A 19,090-nucleotide genomic window follows, 5' to 3' on the forward strand; every position below is an offset into this window, starting at 1 on the left:
GACTGCCCACACCAACTGTCGTGTTGGGTATCCTGCTGAAGGCAGTAGTGAGATTTGAATGTGTGGACTGATGAGCACGTTGCAGCCTTGCAAATCTCTTCAAGGGAGGCTAAGTGAGCCACTGACGCAGCCATGGCTCTAACATTATGAGCTGTGACATGGCCCTCTAGAGTCAGCCCAGCTTGGGCAAAAGTGAATGAAATGCAATCTGATGGCCAATTGGAACGATTGTGCGTTTTCCGATGGCGACTCCCCTCCTGTTGGGATCGAAACAAACAAACAACTGGGCGGGTTGTCTGAAGGGCTTTGTCCGCTCCACGTAAAAGGCCAATACTCTCTTCCAGTCCAAGGTGTACAAACTGCTTTCGCCAGGGTGGGCATGAGGATGGGGAAAAAATATTGACAAGACAACTGACTGGTTTAGATGGAACTCCGACACCGCCTTTGGCAGGAACTTAGGGTGCGTGCGGAGGACTACTCTGTTGTGATGAAACTTGGTATAAGGTGCATCCACTACTAAGGCTTGAAGCTCACTGATTCTACGAGCTGAAGTAACAGCCACCAAGAAAATGACCTTCCAGGTCAAGTACTTCAGATGGCAGGAATTCAGTGGCTCAAAAGGAGCTTTCATCAGCTGGGTGAGAACGACGTTGAGATCCCATGACACTGGTGGAGGTTTGACAGGGGGCTTTGACAAAAGCAAACCTCTCATGAAGCGAACAACTAAAGGCTGTTCAGAGATAGACTTATCCTCTACACAGCGATGATAGGTACTAATCGCACTAAGATTAACCCTTACTGAGTTGGTTTTGAGGCCAGACTCTGATAAGTGTAGAAGGTATTCAAGCAGGGTCTGTGTAGGACAAGAAAGATGATCTAGGGCCTTGCCGTCACAACAGACGGCAAACCTCCTCCATTTGAAAAAGTTAACACCTCTTCGTAGAATCTTTTCTGGAAGCAAGTAAGACTCAGGAGACGGTCACGTGATGCCTGCTGCCTGAGGGGACGTGGTGGAGAGGGACTCCCCGAGAGATCTGCTACATTCAGCTAAAAACAGCCAGTTTTGCTGGCTATACGCAAATTCTGAGGGTGTTGGCTGTTAGACGACAGAACAGAGCCCAGAATTCGTCACGTTTCAGAGAGGGTTTCTGAGGAATGCCCACGAAAGCCCAGAGAGGAGCAAAAACCCCGAACAACAAGGCGCCGAAAAAGATGGCGGAAACAACAATGCAGCCTGCGCGGAGCGACACAGAACCGCAGGCAGGAGAATGGATAGCGGAAATAACAAGGTCGGTGTCGGCAGCGCTGGAAAATAGACTTACCAAACTGCAAACAGCTGTGGATGAAATAAACGAAAAGTTTGATGCACAGGCCACACGCATTGCTGAAGTGGAGAATCGAGTGGCGGCGAGAGAGGACGAGGCTCGGCAAATGGCGGCTCAAATTTCTGAACTTCAAAAAGAAACAGGAGAGCTGAGAGATCGCCTGGAAGAGCAGGAAAATCGAGCGCGACGAAACAACTTGAGAGTGGTGGGTCTCCCTGAGTCGGTGCTGGACAAAAATCTTTATAAGTTCTTTGACTCCTGGCTTCCAGATCAGCTGGGCATAGCAGAGGGCAGAAACAACATTTGCTGTGACAGGGCGCACCGAATTAGGGTGCGCAAGGAGGAGAATGCCAGACCCCGAACAGCAATAGCGCATTTCACCAACTGGCAGGCGAAAGAGGAGATCTTAAGGGCCTACCGCGCAAAAAAAGCTTTATCGTACGAGGGCAACAGGTTGTTTATTTTCAATGACTACACCGCAAGAGTGGCACTGCTCCGGAAAGCTATGACACCTACATGCACTGAACTGCATAAAAAAAGGAATCAAGTTCGCCCTTCTCTACCTGGCGAAGCTACGGGTCTGGCATGAAAATCGACTGTCCTATATCAGCGATCCGGGAGAGGCGAAGGCAATGCTGGAGAAAATCATCGCGGCTGGCACCTGTGAGATGGGAAAGAGCCCATGACCAAGGAGAGTAACCCTGGAAGTGGGAGCTGAAGGTTTTATTTGCAAACAGCCACGAGGCATCTATTAAGTGCTGGGACAATCTTTGAGCTTAGAGTTGATGGATATGCTAATTGATGGACTTAGGCTCCAAGCAAAAGCAGGGAGTGGGAGGAGGGGTAAGTAGCAGGGATAACATGTCTGGTTCTTTAAGCTGTTTTAGTTTGAAATGAAGCGTTATAGCGGGGTTAGTTTTATGGCTGATGGGGGTATGGGCTCAGGATATATAGTCACATGCTTCCTTCGTGGGTTGTCTGACATTCCATAACTCTTGGCTGTGGGGGGGGGGGGGGGGGGGGGGGGGGGGGGAGGACTCTCGGGGGGGCCCTGTCAGCCCGGTGAGTCTCGGGTAGGAGTAGGATGGGAGACAAGGACTGGAAGGGACGGGGGAGAGGAAAATGGTGGGGAGGGGGGGGGTTGATGAATGCGTAGAGTTGAGAGGGGTGTGGTTGTGGCTGTCTGTGTGGCGAGAGGAGGGGGGAGGGGGGAAGGAGGGCTTTTGGGTGGGAAAGGACAGAGATCTGAAAGCTAAAATCACTGTGAGAGTCTGTTTGCTTAATGAGTGTATTGAAGATACTTGCCAGTTGGGCTGGGAGACTGGCGAGATGTATAGTGTCTATCTATGGTATTAATAACATACAACCTGACAATGGTTAATTTGAGAGTAATTACGTTGAATGTGGATGGTGTGCACTCCCCACTTAAAAGAACTAAGCTGCTCTCGTGGCTACATAAAGAGGGAGCAGATATAGCATTCTTGCAAGAAACCCACCTCTCGGCCTCTGAACATCAAAAATTACAAAAGAGCTGGGTGGGAGAGGTGGGGTTCTCTTCTTATAATTCTAGACAAAGAGGAGTGGCCATATTAATACACAAGAAATTGCCATTTAACACTCATAAAGTGATTCAGGACAGAGAGGGGAGATATGTACTGATCATGGGTGAATTGTGGGGACAGCATATGCTTCTTTGCAATGTCTACGGGCCCAATGTATATTCCCCCAAATTTTTCTCTGAATTGGTGGCCAAAGTATTGACCCTTCCTGATTGCTTAATAGTGATGGGGGGGGAGATTTTAACATGGTGGCTGACCCCTCAGTGGATTGCAAGCCCCCAAAAACCAAGGGAAGAAATTGGGACAATAAAGGGGTGAATTTCGTGGCTTCTCAACTGGGGCTTGAGGACATGTGGAGGCTGTTACACCCCCACGATAGAGAATACACATTTCACTCTCACCTGCATAATGTATACTCTAGGCTGGATTACACGTTGGTTACCACTTCTTGGCTATCTAGAGTTACTAAAGTAAATATACTTGATAATGTGTTGAGTGACCACTCAGCAATTACTCTAAACATGTCATTTGCGGCAGAAACAAAGGAGAGGATTTGGAGATTTTCACCACTATTGTATAACAATAGGGAATTTCATGAGTTTCTGAGAAATAAGTGGCTTGAATACCAAAGGTACAATCAAACCCCGGGCATAGACGCAGGTACATACTGGGAGGCCTCGAAGGTAGTGTTGAGAGGCGATATCATAGCATACACAGCAAGGCAGAGAAAAAAAAGGGAGGCAGATCTTTTACGGTTGTCTAGAGAATTCCACCAGTTGCGGAGGACACATATGAGCTCCTTGAATGCAGACTGTAAAGCTCAGCTGTTACATGTTCGGAAACAAATAGATGATATCCTGACCCAGAGAGCTGTAAGTGATATTTACTTTCAACGCTTTAAACTGTTCAAATGGGGCAATAGGGCAGGGAAGCTCTTAGCTAACCTGGTTAGGCCACCACGCAAAAGACAGGTCGTTACCACAATTAAAGATCCAAAAGGGAGGGAGTACATGGAGGAGACACAGATAATGCAGCAATTTGTAAATTTTTATAGCTCTTTGTATAAGGCTAGGGAGTTTGACCTAGAGACGTGTGAGCGGTTCTTTCAAACGATGCAGCTGCCACAGCCTACAGAGGATCAGCTGCTTGTTTTGAATGCACCTATCTCAGGAGAGGAGATAAAAAAGGGTATTAAATCCCTCAAGTTAACCAAGGCCCCGGGGCCCGATGGTTTTGGCCCGGAATATTACCGTATTTTGGTGGATCTAATAGTGGAGCCCCTGGGGGCGTGGTTTAATGGGATTGTGGAAGAGGGACTGGGAATTCAGCGCAACATGGCCCATGTGGTATTATTGCCAAAACCGGGTAAGGACGTAACACAGGTGGGATCGTACCGCCCCATTTCGCTTTTAAATCAGGACATAAAGTTGTTGGCGGCCATAATGGCCAAGCGGATGAATGCGTTATTGCCCTTTTTAGTGCATGAAGACCAGGTCGGATTTGTCCCGGGGCGATACACCTCCATGAATATTATGAGGGCTATGCTGACAATTCAGGAATAGGGAGGGAGTGGGGGAAAAGAAGCCATAATAGGATTGGACATGGAGAAAGCTTTTGACAGTATATCATGGCAATACCTATTTTGGACCCTGGAAAAGTTCGGCATAACTGGGACTTTTTTATCCTGGATTAAGGCCCTTTATGCGATGCCACTGGCTAGGCTGTTAGTTAATGGAAAGCTCACAGAGAGTGTCTCGCTGCACAGAGGCACCCGCCAGGGTTGCCCTTTGTCGCCACCCCTATTTTTACTGGCCATAGAACCGCTAGCTATAAAGATTAGAAGCAGCGGATTGATCCGAGGTCTGCGAGTGGGGCATAGAGAATTTAAACAATCTATTTGCCGACGACATCTTAATGTATGTGGCGCACGCCCCTACGGATCTGCCCAGGGCGTTGGATCTGGTGGCTGGATTTGGGGATCTGTCAGGGTTGCAAGTAAATTGCTCTAAATCGGAAGTGCTTCCTTTGTCGGGATGCAGTGGGGACCCAGGAGCAGTAGAATTGCCGATCCCATATGCTAAGGGCGCAATGCGATATTTGGGTATTTTCCTTAGTACTAGTGGTGGGACATTTTACAGGAAGAACGTGATAGAGTCAGTGGAGAAAATTAGGCAGTTGTGTGCGCGATGGAAAGACCTGCCGCTTTCTTTGATGGGGAGAATAGCTCTTGTAAAAATGGTTCTACTGCCTAAGATTCTCTACCCTCTACAGGTGGCACCTATTTGGGTCTTACGGAGAGAGGAACGTTTGTTTCGTTCCATTATCCGCTCTTTTATTTGGCACGGGAAAGGGGCACGAATAGGGCATCAGAAACTATCCCATAATAAGGGGGCGGGAGGCCTGGGGTTACCCAATTTACGCATGTACAATGTTGCAGCGCTTATGCGCTTTATTTTTGAGGGGTTAGCAGATCACTATAAGTTTTTGCCAACTGGAGGGCTGGAGTCGCCCATGGTAGTTTATAAATTTAATACACACGCGGGCTGGCACTGATTCTCAGATGGTGGGCAAGCTAGCCTTCCTGAAACCTATGCGGAGGGCGTGGATTTGGTGGAGAGAGAAACAACAGAAGTCACCTGATGCATCCCCCTTTTTGGGCATGGTGGGCAATGCGGAGTTTCCAGCAGGCATGGGGTACTCGGTGTTTACCCAGTGGCAGCAGGAGGGGTGCAGGATTTTAGGCCATCTCCTAGTGGAGGGGGGGGGGGGGGGGGGGGGATACGCTGGAATCTTTTGACCAAATAAAAGAGAGATGGGGTGTCCCTAATAAGAATCTACTGCAATATATTCAAGTGAGGCATTATTACTCTGCTTTACAGGGGAAATACGGGGATAAGTGGAGGTGGGGCCTGTTGGATAAGGTGTTGCTCCGGACCCCCTATAAAGTCAATAGCCTCTCTACATGGTATAAGATCTTGCAAATGCATAGCCCAGAAGGGGGCATGGAGAGGCTGGTGGGACATTGGAACACAGAACTAGGTACGACCTATACACTCCAAATGTTTAACAAGCTTTTCTCCACATTATATGACATGGTTAAAGTAGCAGATCTGCAGGAAACACAATATAAGATAATGCACAGAGCATACATCACTAAGGCTAAAGGGGCAATTATGGGCTTATGGGGAGATGGACAGTGTCCACGATGTCATCAGGGAGGAGGAACCTTTCTTCACTCCTTCCTGGAATGTCCGAGCCTCTCAGTGTGGAATGAGGCCTTCCAATTAATACAGGGAGTTACTAAAAAACAGCTAGAATGGGACTATGCAACACTGCTCCTTGGAGATCAAACTCTTTTGAAAGCACAGGGGGTATTGCAACCGTACAGGCGATTTATATACATGACCTTAGTCTTTTTGACTAACAATAAGGTCATGTCCAAAATTGTAAAATAGTCTTTTTGACTAACAATATTTTACAATTTTGGACATCCTCTGAGAGTATACCAAGTGGAGCTTGGAAGGCACGAATGAGTGAAGTGGGTAAACATGAGAACAGGATCTATGCCAAATCTCTAAAAGCAGGCAACAAGCAATACTCGACGGTGTGGACAGACTGCTTACAGAGGCTCAGTTAAGGGATGGGGGGGAGGGATGGGTAAGGGTAGAGGGAGGGACAGGAGTGCATGCGCAAATGGCTGGTGTGTAAAGGTGTGGAAATGAAAGGTATGCATGAGATGAATAGATGAGGGATACTTGAAAAGCCGATGCAAATATGGTGATGGAATGATTATGTTGTGGGATTTCTTGTTTACTTGGTATTGTTATCAGGAATGTCATGTGCTTGTATTTAATAATATCATTTTGTTCTCTGTGACAAGTGTTTATACATTGTGTTGGCGACAATAAAAAAAAAAAAAAAAAAAGACTCAGGAGACACCCTCTAAAAGATCCAAGGAGGTGAATTCTAAGCTCTCAACATCCAGGCCGTGAGATCCAGAGACTGGAGGTTGGGATGTATTAGTGACTCCTTGTTCTGGGTGATGAGGGATGGAAAACATTCCAATCTCCACGGTTCCTCAGAGGATAACTCCAGAAGAAGAGGGAACCAAATCTGATGCGGCCAGAAGGGTGCAATCAGGATCATGGTTCCGCAGTCTCGCTTGAGTTTCAGCAAAGTCTTCCCCACCAGAGGTATGAGAGTATAAGCATACAGAAGGCCTGTCCCCCAATGCAGGAGAAAGGCATCTGAAGCTAGTCTGTTGTGGGCCTGAAGCCTGGAACAGAACTGAGGGACCTTGTGATTGATCTGAGTGGCAAAAAGATCCACCAAGGGGGTGCCCCACGCTCGGAAGATCTTGCGGACTACACCCATGTTCAGTGACCACTCGTGAGGTTGCATTATCCTGCTCAACCTGTTGGTCAGACTGTTGTTTACGCCTGCCAGATAAGTGGCTTGGAGAAACATGCCGTGATGGCGTGCCCAAAGCCATATCTGGATGGCTTCCTGACACAGAATGCGAGATCCGGTGCCCCCCTGTTTGTTGGTGTAATACATGGCAACCTGTCTGAATCAAAATGATTTGGTTGGTCAGCCAATATCTGAAACCCTGTAGAGCGTTCCAGATCGCTCACAATTCCATGAGGTTGATCTGAAGACCTTTTTCCTGAAAGGACCAAGCTCCTTGAGTGTGAAGCCCATCTACATGAGCCCCCCCATCCTAGGAGGGATGCATCCATTGTCAGCACTTTTTGTGGATGAGGAATTTGGAATAGGCGTCCCAAGGTCAAATTGGATCGAATCATCCACCACTGAAGGGAATTCCGAAAGTCAGTGGACAGTTGGATCACATCCTCTAGATCCCCTGCAGCTTGACACCACTGGGAAGATAGGGTCCTTCGAGCTGGTCTCATGTGTAGATGTGCCATGGGAGTTACATGAACTGTGGAGGCCATGTGCCCCAGGAGTCTCAACATCTGCCGAGCCGTGATCTGTTGAGACGCTCGCAATATGGACACTAGGGACAGGAGGTTGTCTGCCCTTGCCTTGGGAAGATAAGCACAAGCTGTCTTTGTGTTGAACAGAGCTCTAATGAATTCCAATTTTTGAACTGGGGTGAGATGGGACTTGGAATAATTTATCACAAACCCCAGTAGCTCTAGCACCTGAATAGTCACTCACATGGACTGTAGAGCACCTGCCTCCGAGGTGCTCTTCACCAGCCAATCGTCGAGATAAGGGAACACATGCACTCCCAGTCTGCGTAGCAATGTTGCGACAACCGCCGGGCATTTTGTGAACACTCTGGGCGCAGACGCCAGGCCAAAGGGCAGTACACGGTACTGAAAGTGCTGTGTCCCTAGCCGAAATCGAAGATACCTCCTGTGAGCTGGAAGTACCGTGATGTATGTGTAAGCATCCTTTAAGTCCAGAGAGCATAGCCAATCGTTTTCCTGAATCATGGGAGAAGGGTGCCAAAGGAAACCATCCTGAACTTTTCTCGGACTAGAAATATATTCAGGGCCCTTAGGTCTAGGATGGGACGCATCCCACGTTTTCTTTTGCATAAGGAAGTACCTGGAATAGACTCTCAGCCCTTCTTCCCCTAGTGGAACGGTTTTGACCGCATTGGCCTTTAGAAGGGCGGAGAGTTCCTCTGCAAGTACCTGCTTGTGCTGGGAACTGTAAGAATGAGTTCCCGGTGGGCAATATGGAGGTTTGGATTCCAGATTGAGGGTGTATCCTAACTGGACTATTTGAAGAACCCACCGGTTGGAAGTTATGAGAGGCCACCTTTGGTGAAAAAACATCAACCTCCTCCCTACTGGCAAGTCGTCCAGTACAGACACTTTTACTGAGGCTATGCTCAACTGGAGCCAGTCAAAAGCCCATCTCTTGCTTTTGCTAGGGAGCCGCAATGGCCTTAGGCGCATGCGGTTGACGAGAACGAGCACCCTGGGACTGAGCCTGGGCAAGCTGCCGAGAAGCAGAAGTGTACCTACGCCTAGCATAGGAATACGAAGTACTCCTCTTCCCTCCAAAAAAACCTCCTAGATCAGGAGGTAGTAGCAGAAGATGCCCGGCGTGAGAATCTATAGCATCATGTGGTTCTTGATCTGGTCAACAAGATCCTCTACTTTCTCACCAAAAAGGTTACCCCCCCCCCCCCCCCCCCCGGGTAAGGGACATCCGCCATCTGCTGCTGGACCGAATGATCCAGGTCAGAGACACGCAGCCATGAGAGTCTGCGCATCACTATACCTTGGGCAGCGATCCTGGATGCTACATCAAAAGTGTTGAATGTACCCCTGGCCAGGAATTTTTGACATGCCTTCTGCTGCCTGACCACCTGGCGAAAAGGCTCGGCCTGCTCCGGAGGGAGTGCATCAAAAAAGCTGGACAGTTGCGTCACCGAGTTCCGGAAGTGGACGCTCGTGAAGAACTGGTATGTCTGGATCTTGGCAGTGAGCATAAGTGTCCAAGGTTTTAGACTCTCTGCCTGGGGGCGCAGAGGCATAGTCCTTAGTGTTCTTGGCTCTTTTGAGGGCGGAGTCCACCACCATGGAATTGTGAGGTAGCTGAGACCTCATCAACCCAGGTTCACCGTGGATCCGATATTGGAATTCAGTTTTTTTTGGGATCACGGGATTAGACAGAGGGAACGACCAGTTTCACATAAGGACTTCCTTCAGTACATTATGCAAAGGCGCCGTTGCAGCCTCTCTAGGCGGAGAAGGATAATCCAGGACCTCGAGCATCTCAGCCCTAGGCTCATCCTCAACCTCCATAGGGAAGGGAATAGCCGCAGCCATTTCCCGGACAGAGGTGGTAAAGGATAGACTCTCCCGGTGGAGGAAATCTCCTTTGTGGTGGAGGGAATCCCATAGGACTCATCAGAAGAAAAGTACCTGGGATCTTCCTTTTCCTCCCATGAGCGCTCATCTTCAGTATCGGACAAGACATCCCCTCAGAGCAGTCCGAAACTGAGCCTGCCTCGACGCAGAGGAGTGACGTCCTCGATGGCAGTGCCAAGAAGTTGACGCCTGCCTGGACTCCAGTGAAGCTTCCTTCACCGATGTTGAAGGGGAGTTGACCTGGGTGGCAGCTGACACTGATGCCGCAGGCAGCACCGTGGTCGGGGACCTCACCACAGGTGAAGGGCCAGATGCTGCTGCAGCAGACGGTACGGAAAGCGCAAGCACCCCCCACACCGACGCAGACTGGCGCAGCCATCCTTCCAGAAGCTCTGGAAGCAGGGCCCTAATGCGCTCTTCAAGATCCGCCGTCGGACAAGGCTCCGGGGTCGGTAAAAGAGCTGGTGGCAGAACCTGTTGAGGCTTGGGAGCAGGTACCGGACTGCCAGAAGACCGACGCATCGGCACCTCCTGAATAGAGGGTGATCGATCCTCTCGGCGCTGACGCTTCTCGGGTGCTGATTCCCTCGATGCCCCAAAGTTCCCGGCACCGTGTGTCGAAGGAGAACAATGACAGTGCTTCTTCGCCTTCGCTTGACGACCGTCATCAAGGCTCCTTGGTACCGAGGACGTGGAATTCTCACGCCTCCGCAGGGCTGAGCCCAACGAAGGTTGGTACTGGGGGGGCCTGCATAACAGGAAGCCTCAAGGCTGGTGGAGACCCACTCGATGCCTCACTGCTCCCAGCACAAATTGGTCTTTCAGCAGCCATTACCTCCGCTCCCAACGTTGATGTTTCCCTCGATGTCGATGCCACGAGGTACCAATGTCGATGGACTGGACCGAGCCCCAAAAAGCTTTTCTCGTTGGGCTTCTCAAGACGCTAGGGTCCGTTTCTTCATACGAAGACACAGACTACAAGCGGCTGGGCTATGGTCGGGCCCAAGGCACTGGATATACCAGGCATGGGTATCAGTACCTGAGATGGTCCGGTTGCACAGAGTACAACGTTTGAAGCCACTGGGTGTCTTCGATGACATGGAAGGAAAAACGGCTTCGGCAAAATCAAAAGATGCAATTGTGCTTGTTAAAAGAAAAAAGGGCACAAAAAATAAGGGAATAAGCCGGCTGCGTCGAAAAACAAAGGAAACTTTAAAAAAGTGAAGAACTCTAAAAGACACTACGGAATATCTTTTTTTCCCCAAAACTGACAATAATAAAGAAAAATTAAAACCAAAGGCAAAAAATTTGTGGAGAAAAAAAAGCTACCGCACCTCAACGTGGAAAAAAGAAAACTGAGGGAACGCACTTATGCGATGGGCGAGAAATCGGTCCGCACATCTATGAAGACTCTGGCAAAACTTTTTAATATTTTGCTTGCAAAATGCCAATTCCTGGGCCAACGCAGATGTCGACCCACATGTGAGAACAAGCAGCCTGCTTGTCCTCGGAGAATTTAATCTACATATCAAAATCCCAGATGCCAACACAGCTATCTTCCTGGACACAGGTGATCAACTTTCCAACAAACGAAAACGGTCACATTGTAGATGATCATCTACAAGGGGGTGGCACCCAGAATACTGGGATAGCGATATTGAAATAACACCTCTGTTATGGACAAGTCACCTTCTAATCAAATGGCGGTCTCCTAGTGTTTGGAAGAAGGTCAGACACAAGAAAAATTTGCTGAGCATTTCCTAAAGGCCTTGGACTATTCCCTATGTGAATGAAAAGATAACTACAGTGTCAGAACAGGTTGGTATCTGGAATACACACTTCTGACACTTAAATTCGAAGGACAGAAATTGGAAAAGAGATGGGGTAATCTCACCTGGATGAGAACAGGCCGTGGGTAGTTGGTAGAGTTTCAACAACAACTGGATGGCTGGAAAGCTAAGTCTCTTTACAAATTTAGTTAGAAATAATTAAAAAAAAACAAACAAACCAGGGTGCTTTTATGCCATTGATGAGTCCGTGGGCCTCCCTAAAGTTGATTAACATTAACAAAGGAGTGTCCCACTGGTTACTTGAGGCTTTTCCTCTGCCAAAGAACATATCACATTGATATATGTAGATACCTTATATTTGATTGGTCATTAAAGTAAAATTATGTATCATACCTGATAATTTTCTTTCCATTAATCATAGCAGATCAATCCATAGACTGGTGGGCTGTGTCCATCTACCAGCAGGTGGAGATAGAGAGCAATCTTTTGCCTCTCTATATGTGGTCATGTGCTACCAGGAAATCCTCAGTATAGTCGATATCAAAGCTCCATCCGCAGGAATCACCAAACAGATTATTACACCCACAAAGGAACACTCCGCCACCCAACCACCGCTGAAGCACCCCGGGGGGGGGGGGGGGGGGGGGGGGGGGGGCACCCACTCCCGGCGACACGGGGGGAACTGCCATGTCCTGCTACCGCAACCGCGGGAGGAGCTGGCTTAACCCATCACCGCCAAAGCGAGAGGGAAACAAAGCTACCCTACTACCGCACGAAGCGGGAGAGAGCACTGGCATAATTTAGTTATGAATCCAACCACCGTCGAAACGGAGGGAAAGAAGCAGCAGCTCACTGTAACACAAAGTCGTCCCAAATCCAGGGAAATCCAAGTGGAAGAACTTGAACACGAAGTCCTCCTGAACAGGAACTGAAGTCTAAACTTGACCCTGAAATATAACTGAACTAGAACAAACAGTACAGATGTCTGGGAGGGGCTATGATTAATGGAAAGAACATTATCAGGTATGATACATAATTTTACCTTCCATATCATCAAGCAGATCAATTCATAGATTGGTGGGATGTACCCAAGCAGTACTCACCCAGGGCGGGACATGGAAATCCCAGAATGCAACACTGAAGCTCCAAACTGGGCCTCGGCCCGTGCTGCCACCTGCAGACCCCTACGGGGGCCCGCGAACAGCACGAACAGGTGATCCGACTTCTGGAAATCGTTGGTCACTTCCAAGTATCTGATGATAACTCGTCTAACATCCAGGCATCTGAGAGCACGATATTCCTCTGGATAATCCTCCCTACGGAAGGAGGGTAGACAAAACTGTTGATTCACATGGAAGCGAGAAACAATCTTGGGCAGGAAGGAAGGCACTGGGTGAATAGACACTCCTGCCTCCATGAACCGCAGGAACAGCTCTCTACACGAGAGCGCCTGGAGATCGGAAACCCTCCTGGCTGAAGCGATTGCCACCAAAAAGACCGCTTTCAATGTCAGGTCCTTCAGAGACAGCCGCTATAATGGCTCAAAGGGCGGCTTCTGCTAGGCCCGCAGCACCAGAATGAGATTCCACGTAGGCACCTTCGAGTGCAGAGGAGGGCGTAGGTGATTAACCCCTTTGAGAAAACGCACCACATCTGGCTGAGAAGCCAGGGAAGCACCCTTCAGGCGACTCCTGAAGCAAGCTAGAACCGCTACCTGGACCTTAAGAGAGCTGAGCGACAGGCCTTTCTCCAGACCTTCTTGCAGGAACGCCAACACTGAAGCAATTGGCGCCGTGAAGGGCGACAGGGATCCTGCCTCGCACCATGATACAAAGGTACGCCATACCTTGGCGCACGAAGTAAAAGTAGAGCGCTTCCTTGCTCTCAGCATAGTGGCGATGACCTTGTCCGAGAAGCCCTTCTTCTTCAGCCGCTTCCGCTCAAGAGCCAGGCCGTAAGACCAAAGGGGGAGGGATCCTCCATCACCACGGGACCCTGATGTAAGAGGCCCCGCTCCGCTGGAAGCCGAGAGGACTGTCTACGGAAAGCCGGATCAGGTCCGCATACCAAGGGCGTCTGGGCCAGTCTGGACCCACTAGGACCACCCGGCCTGGGTGTTTCGCCACTCGGCCGAGAATTCTGCCCAGCATAGGCCAAGGCGGGAACACGTAGAGAAGCTCCTGTACCGACCACTGCTGGAGAAGAGCATCGACCCCCAGAGATCAAGGGTCCCATCCTCTGCTGAAGAACCGCGGCACTTGGCCGAGGTCGCCATCAGATCCAAGGTCGGCATGCCCCAGCACTTCGTGATCTCCAAGAACACCAGAGCAGACAGTTGCCACTCTCTGGGATCCAAGGTATGGCGACTGAGAAAGTCCGCCTCGACATTCAGGACTCCCGCAATGTGAGCCGCCGACAGCTTGTCCAGATTCGCCTCTGCCCACTGGCATAACTTCATGGCCTCCCTGGCTAGGGGAGCGCTCCTGGTACCTCCCTGGCGATTGACATAGACCACGGCCGTGGCACTGTCTGACAGGATTCGAACTGGCCTCAGTATCCGTACCTGAAGAAACGCTTAAAGCGCCAACCGAATGGTCCGAAGCTCCAAGAGGTTGATGGACCACTTCGCCTCCACCGACGACCATATCCCCTGCGCTGTCCTTCCCAGGCAGTGGGCTCCCCAGCTCGTCAAGCAGGTGTCCATCGTAACGACAATCCACTCCGGGGACATGAGAGGCATACCGGCTGACAACTTGTCCGACATCAGCCACCAACTTAGCGCCCTTCTCACCGCCGGGTCCAGGGGAAGGCGAACTGCGTAATCCTTGGAAACCGGAGTCCAGCGTCGCAGAAGAGAGTGTGTAGTGGCCTCATATGGGCCCTGGCCAAGGGCACTACCTCCATCGTGGCCGTCATGGAGCCCAACAGTTGCACATAATCCCAAGCCCGAGGAGCTGAGGCGGCTAGGAACCGGCCTACCTGGGCCTGAATCTTGAGGCTCCGGTTGTCCGGCAGGAACACTCTGCCCACTTGGGTGTCGAACCGAACACCCAGATACTCCAGGGACTGAGTCGGGCGCAGCTGACTTTTCTCCCGGTTGATGATCCATCCCAGGAAGCTCAGAAGAGCAACCCTGTTCGTCGCTCTCCCACACTCCGCAAAGGAGGGAGCTCGAATCAGCCAGTCGTCCAGGTAGGGATGGACTTGCACTCCTTCCTTGCGGAGATAAGCCGCAATGACCACCATCACTCTGAGAGAAGGTCCGCGGAGCCGTAGCCAACCCGAACGGGAGGGCTCTGAACTGGAAGTGCCGGCCCAGCACTGCAAAGCCCAGAAAGCGCTGAGGCGGCCAGATGGGAATATGCAGATAAGCATCCTTGATGTCCAAGGATGCCATGAATTCTCCTTCTTGTACCACAGCAATCACGGAGCGGAGAGTCTCCTTATGGAAATGCCGTATTCGCAAGGCCCGATTGACTCCCTTGAGGTAGAGAATAGGCCGAGAAGAGCCTCCTTTCTGTGGCACCACAAAGTAAATGGAGTAACGTCCTGTGCTACGCTGCTCTAAGGGGACTGGGACCACCGCCCCAAGGCGGAGCAAATTATCCAGAGTCTGCTGAACTGCTGCCACTTTGAGGGGAGACTTGCAGGGAGAGTTCACGAACCCGTCTCTGGGGCCGGCAGAACTCCAACTTGTAGCCGTCTCTGATGACGTCTAGAACCCAAGCGTCTGAAGTTACCCTGGTCCACTCGCCCAGAAAAGGAGGACAGCCTTCCTCCTATCTGCTCTGGGCCATCGACCAGGGCCCCGTCATTGGGTACGAGACCCTGGGGGAGGACCAGAGGAAGAACCTCCTGAGCGGCGGTCTCTGCGAAAGGAATGCTGCTTCGGGGAGAACCTCTGCTTGAAGGAGGAGCCCGACTTGCCCGGGCGATACCGACGGGCTTCTTGAAAACGGCCCTTAGAGGAACCAGGGCGAGCACTGCTGGCCCTTGCCTTGACCTCCGGCAACCTCTTGCCTTTAACTGCCGAGATCCGTCACGATCTTGTCCAGCTCATCCCCGAAGAGCAGCTTGCCCTTAAAAGGCAACTTGGCTAAGCGGGATTTGGAGGCATGGTCAACTGACCAATGCTTAAGCCATAGCCATCGATGGGCAGAGACTGTCTGAGACATACCTTTAGCCGAGGCTCTCAAAACATCATACAGCAAGTCTGCCAAGTAAGCCAAGCCCGACTCCAGGACCGGCCAATCCGCCCTCAAGGAAGGATCTGAGGGGGAGGCCTGCTGCACCACTGTCGGGCATGCCCTGGCCATATAGGAGCCGCAAACAGAGGCCTGCAAACTCAAGGCGGCCGCTTCAAAGGCCAACTTTAAGGCTGCTTCCAATTTCCTGTCCTGTGAATCCTTAAGGGCAGAGCCACCTTCCACCGGCAAAGCCGTCTTTTTTGTCACAGCAGTGATTAGAGAGTCCACTGACGGCCAGCACAAGGCCTCCTGTTCACCCTCTGGCAGAGGGTACAGACAAGTCATGGCCCTGGCTACCCTGAGACTCGCCTCAGGAGAATCCTATTGAGCCGAAATTAGAGTTTTCATGGCTTCATGGATGTGGAAGGTCCTGGAAGGGCGCTTGGTTTCCAACATAATAGCGGAACCCGCTGAGGCTGAAGGAGGGCCTTCCTCAGGACAGGAAATACTCAAGATGCTCATAGCCTGAACTAACAGGCTAGGCAATTCCTCTGAGCAAAAAAGCCGCACTGCAGAGGGGTCATCTCCCCCATCAGGGCGAAGATCAGCCTTCTCCAAAGAATCCCCAAGGGACCTTTGGGAGAACTCAGAAACGCTGCCCTCATCTACATCAGAGGAGACAGAGTCCCCCAAGACCCGAAGATCCACCCGAGGGCGCTTGATCAGGGAAGCCTCTTCCCCCATATCTGACAGGGGAGCAGGAGCAGCGTTTTGCAGTTGAAAGGCCTGATGCAGCAACAATATAAACTCGGGAGAGAAACCCCCGTTTGTGCACCTCTGCAACCTGGGCCACAGCCCTTGAGGAACTCTCAACCTCCACTCCATAGAGCGGGGGAGAGGCGCGCTGCGCATCCAAAATGGTGTCTGGCGCGTCACTCCAGGAAGGAGCCGCGCGGGAAGCATGGCGCATAAACTTTGCTATCTTCTTACCGCCGCCCAACTCAAAGGCGGCCATACCAGAGACCGTCCGAGCTGCATGGGCAGCCGACGTCGGAAGGGCGGACATTGGGGGATGGGTGCCTAAGCACCGACGCCCCAACGGAGGAAAAACCGGCTAAATCAACAAAGTCCGGAAGGGTGCCCAAAAAGGGCTTCTCTGCTTCCAATCCCCGCGCCTCCCCACTAGCCACGCGATCGCGGTCCGGGGAGCACTTTTTCACGCCCTTACCATCCGACGCCATGATCCACGAGGGAAACGTTCAGGGAACCCCCTGCCTGCTAGGAAAGGGTAAAATTACCTGCTTCTTGCTCCGAGCTGCAACAAATTGTGTCCCAGTGAGCAGCTGCAAGTAAAATCTTTTCTGCTTCAAGATTGTTATGGGTTTCTTTTTTAACGGAGCCAGCGAGAGGGGGGAGAAAAGGAGGGACCTGGCACCACCAGGTTTGCACTTGCTCATGAAGAGCCCTCAACCCCAGGTACTCAACAAAGCCTAAGTAAATAGGCATGGAGACCAAGCCAGAGCTGCTGCGTGTGACTACACACCTGCTAGATAAAGAGAATACTGAGGATTTCCTGGTAGCGCATGACCACATATAAAGAGACAAAAGATTGCTCTCTATCTCCACCTGCTGGTAGATGGACACAACCCACCAGTCTATGGATTGATCTGCTTGATGATATGGAAAACCGAAATGATATTCTACAAGCTTCTTTACGATACTTACATTGCAAAACTGGCCAGGATGGCTGAAAACCAACCAGTTGGCAACCCTACTTGCTGCATAACCCAATTATGCTTCAGCCGCAGCTCACAGACAGATGTCTACACACGTTCCTTAATTTTCTGGTACACTGAAGAATTCATGGTTCCTTCAATAACAACAAGTTTTCAACCAGGTCCTAAAGCAGTAAAGCATCCCCATACATTCACAATTTTTAACTGTTGGCATGATATTCTTAAAAAGGAATGCTATACTTGCTTAATGCCAGACAAAAGGGGACCTGTCCTGCCTAAAGTTCCACTTTTGGCTCATCTGTCCAAAAACATTATCTCAAGAGGCCTGGGAATGACCCAGGTGTGTTTTTGCAAACGTGAAATAAAACATTAATCTTACTCTTAGATAGCAGTGGTTTCTGCCTTGTTACTCTCCGATTTTTGCCCAGTCTCTTTCCTATTGTGGAATCATGGTTGCTTATCTTAACTAAGGCTAGAGAGGTCTGCAGTTCTTTGGATGTTCTGGGATGTTTTTTGTGAATTCCTATAAGGGTTGTCATTGCACCCTTGGAATGATGTTAGCATGCTGGTCACACCTGGGAAGGTTTCACCACTGTTTCTTCTCCATTAGGAGATAATGAGGCTTATTTTCAAAGCACTTAGCCTCCCAAAGTTCCATAGAAACATATGGAACTTAGCCTCCCAAAGTGCTTTGAAAATATGCCTCAAAGGCTCTCAATGTGGTTTCAATGGCTTTTTGTAATGCTTTCCACACTAATATATTTCAACAACTTTTTTCTCCTCTTCTGGAATTTTCTTTGATCACGGTATAGTGTTATAGAAACTTTGTAGTAAATAACTCTCATGGTAAAGTGAGGTTTAGATTCAACAGGGCTTTGCAATCAAGCCTGGTTGCGTTCAATCAGCTGAATTAATCATCAATTACATTTGGTCAATTAGTTTGAGTAACGAAGGGGGCATTTACTTTTTTCCCCATGGGTGACTTTTAAAAACAAAAAAATGATGTAATAATAAAAACTAGTGTGTTTACTCAGATTCCTTTTATCTAATATTACATTTTGTTTAAAGATCAGAAATCATTCAGTGCGACATATATAAATAAGAGAAATCAAGGGGGGGGGGGGGGGGAGACAAAAACTTTCACACTGCTGTATGAGCCTTAATTCACAACTCACATTTTCAATCTTGTTTTTTATATCCCTGCTTCCATCTCCTCCCAGCTATCATTGCAAAAATACTTTTCTCCTTCAGAAGCCCTAAATAATGTGTGACTTAAGTCTGAGTACCAGGTGTCACCATTCAGCCATAACTATCCCTTTCAAACTGATTTCTAATATGAGACCCCCCCCCCCCCCCCCCCCCCAGTTTCTATAATACAGTAGGATGCGATTATCCGGAGAACAATCTGGATAATTGGACATTCCTTTTTGAAAAGAGCACACACTGAGCATTACGTGTTCAGCATTTTTTTTTTGTTTGTTTTTAATAATAAATGGGAAAAAATACCAAACTATGTGTGATGTTATACATTTTTTCTTTACTGTATCAGGCATAATGTGATAACTATAATACAGATTACAATTAAAAAATTTAAAAAATGAACAGAAACAGTACAGATAATTGGACATCCGGATAATTG

The 19,090-nt window shown here is 49.6% G+C and overlaps 1 protein-coding gene across 1 annotated transcript in view; it reads right to left on the minus strand.

Moving 5' to 3' along the window:
• ZNF638 (zinc finger protein 638) overlaps positions 1–19,090 on the minus strand; it is a 426,212-nt gene that overhangs the window by 12,955 nt on the left and 394,167 nt on the right. The window lies entirely within an intron of this gene.

Source organism: Microcaecilia unicolor, chromosome 2, assembly GCF_901765095.1.
Source record: "Microcaecilia unicolor chromosome 2, aMicUni1.1, whole genome shotgun sequence".
NCBI lineage: Eukaryota > Metazoa > Chordata > Amphibia > Gymnophiona > Siphonopidae > Microcaecilia > Microcaecilia unicolor.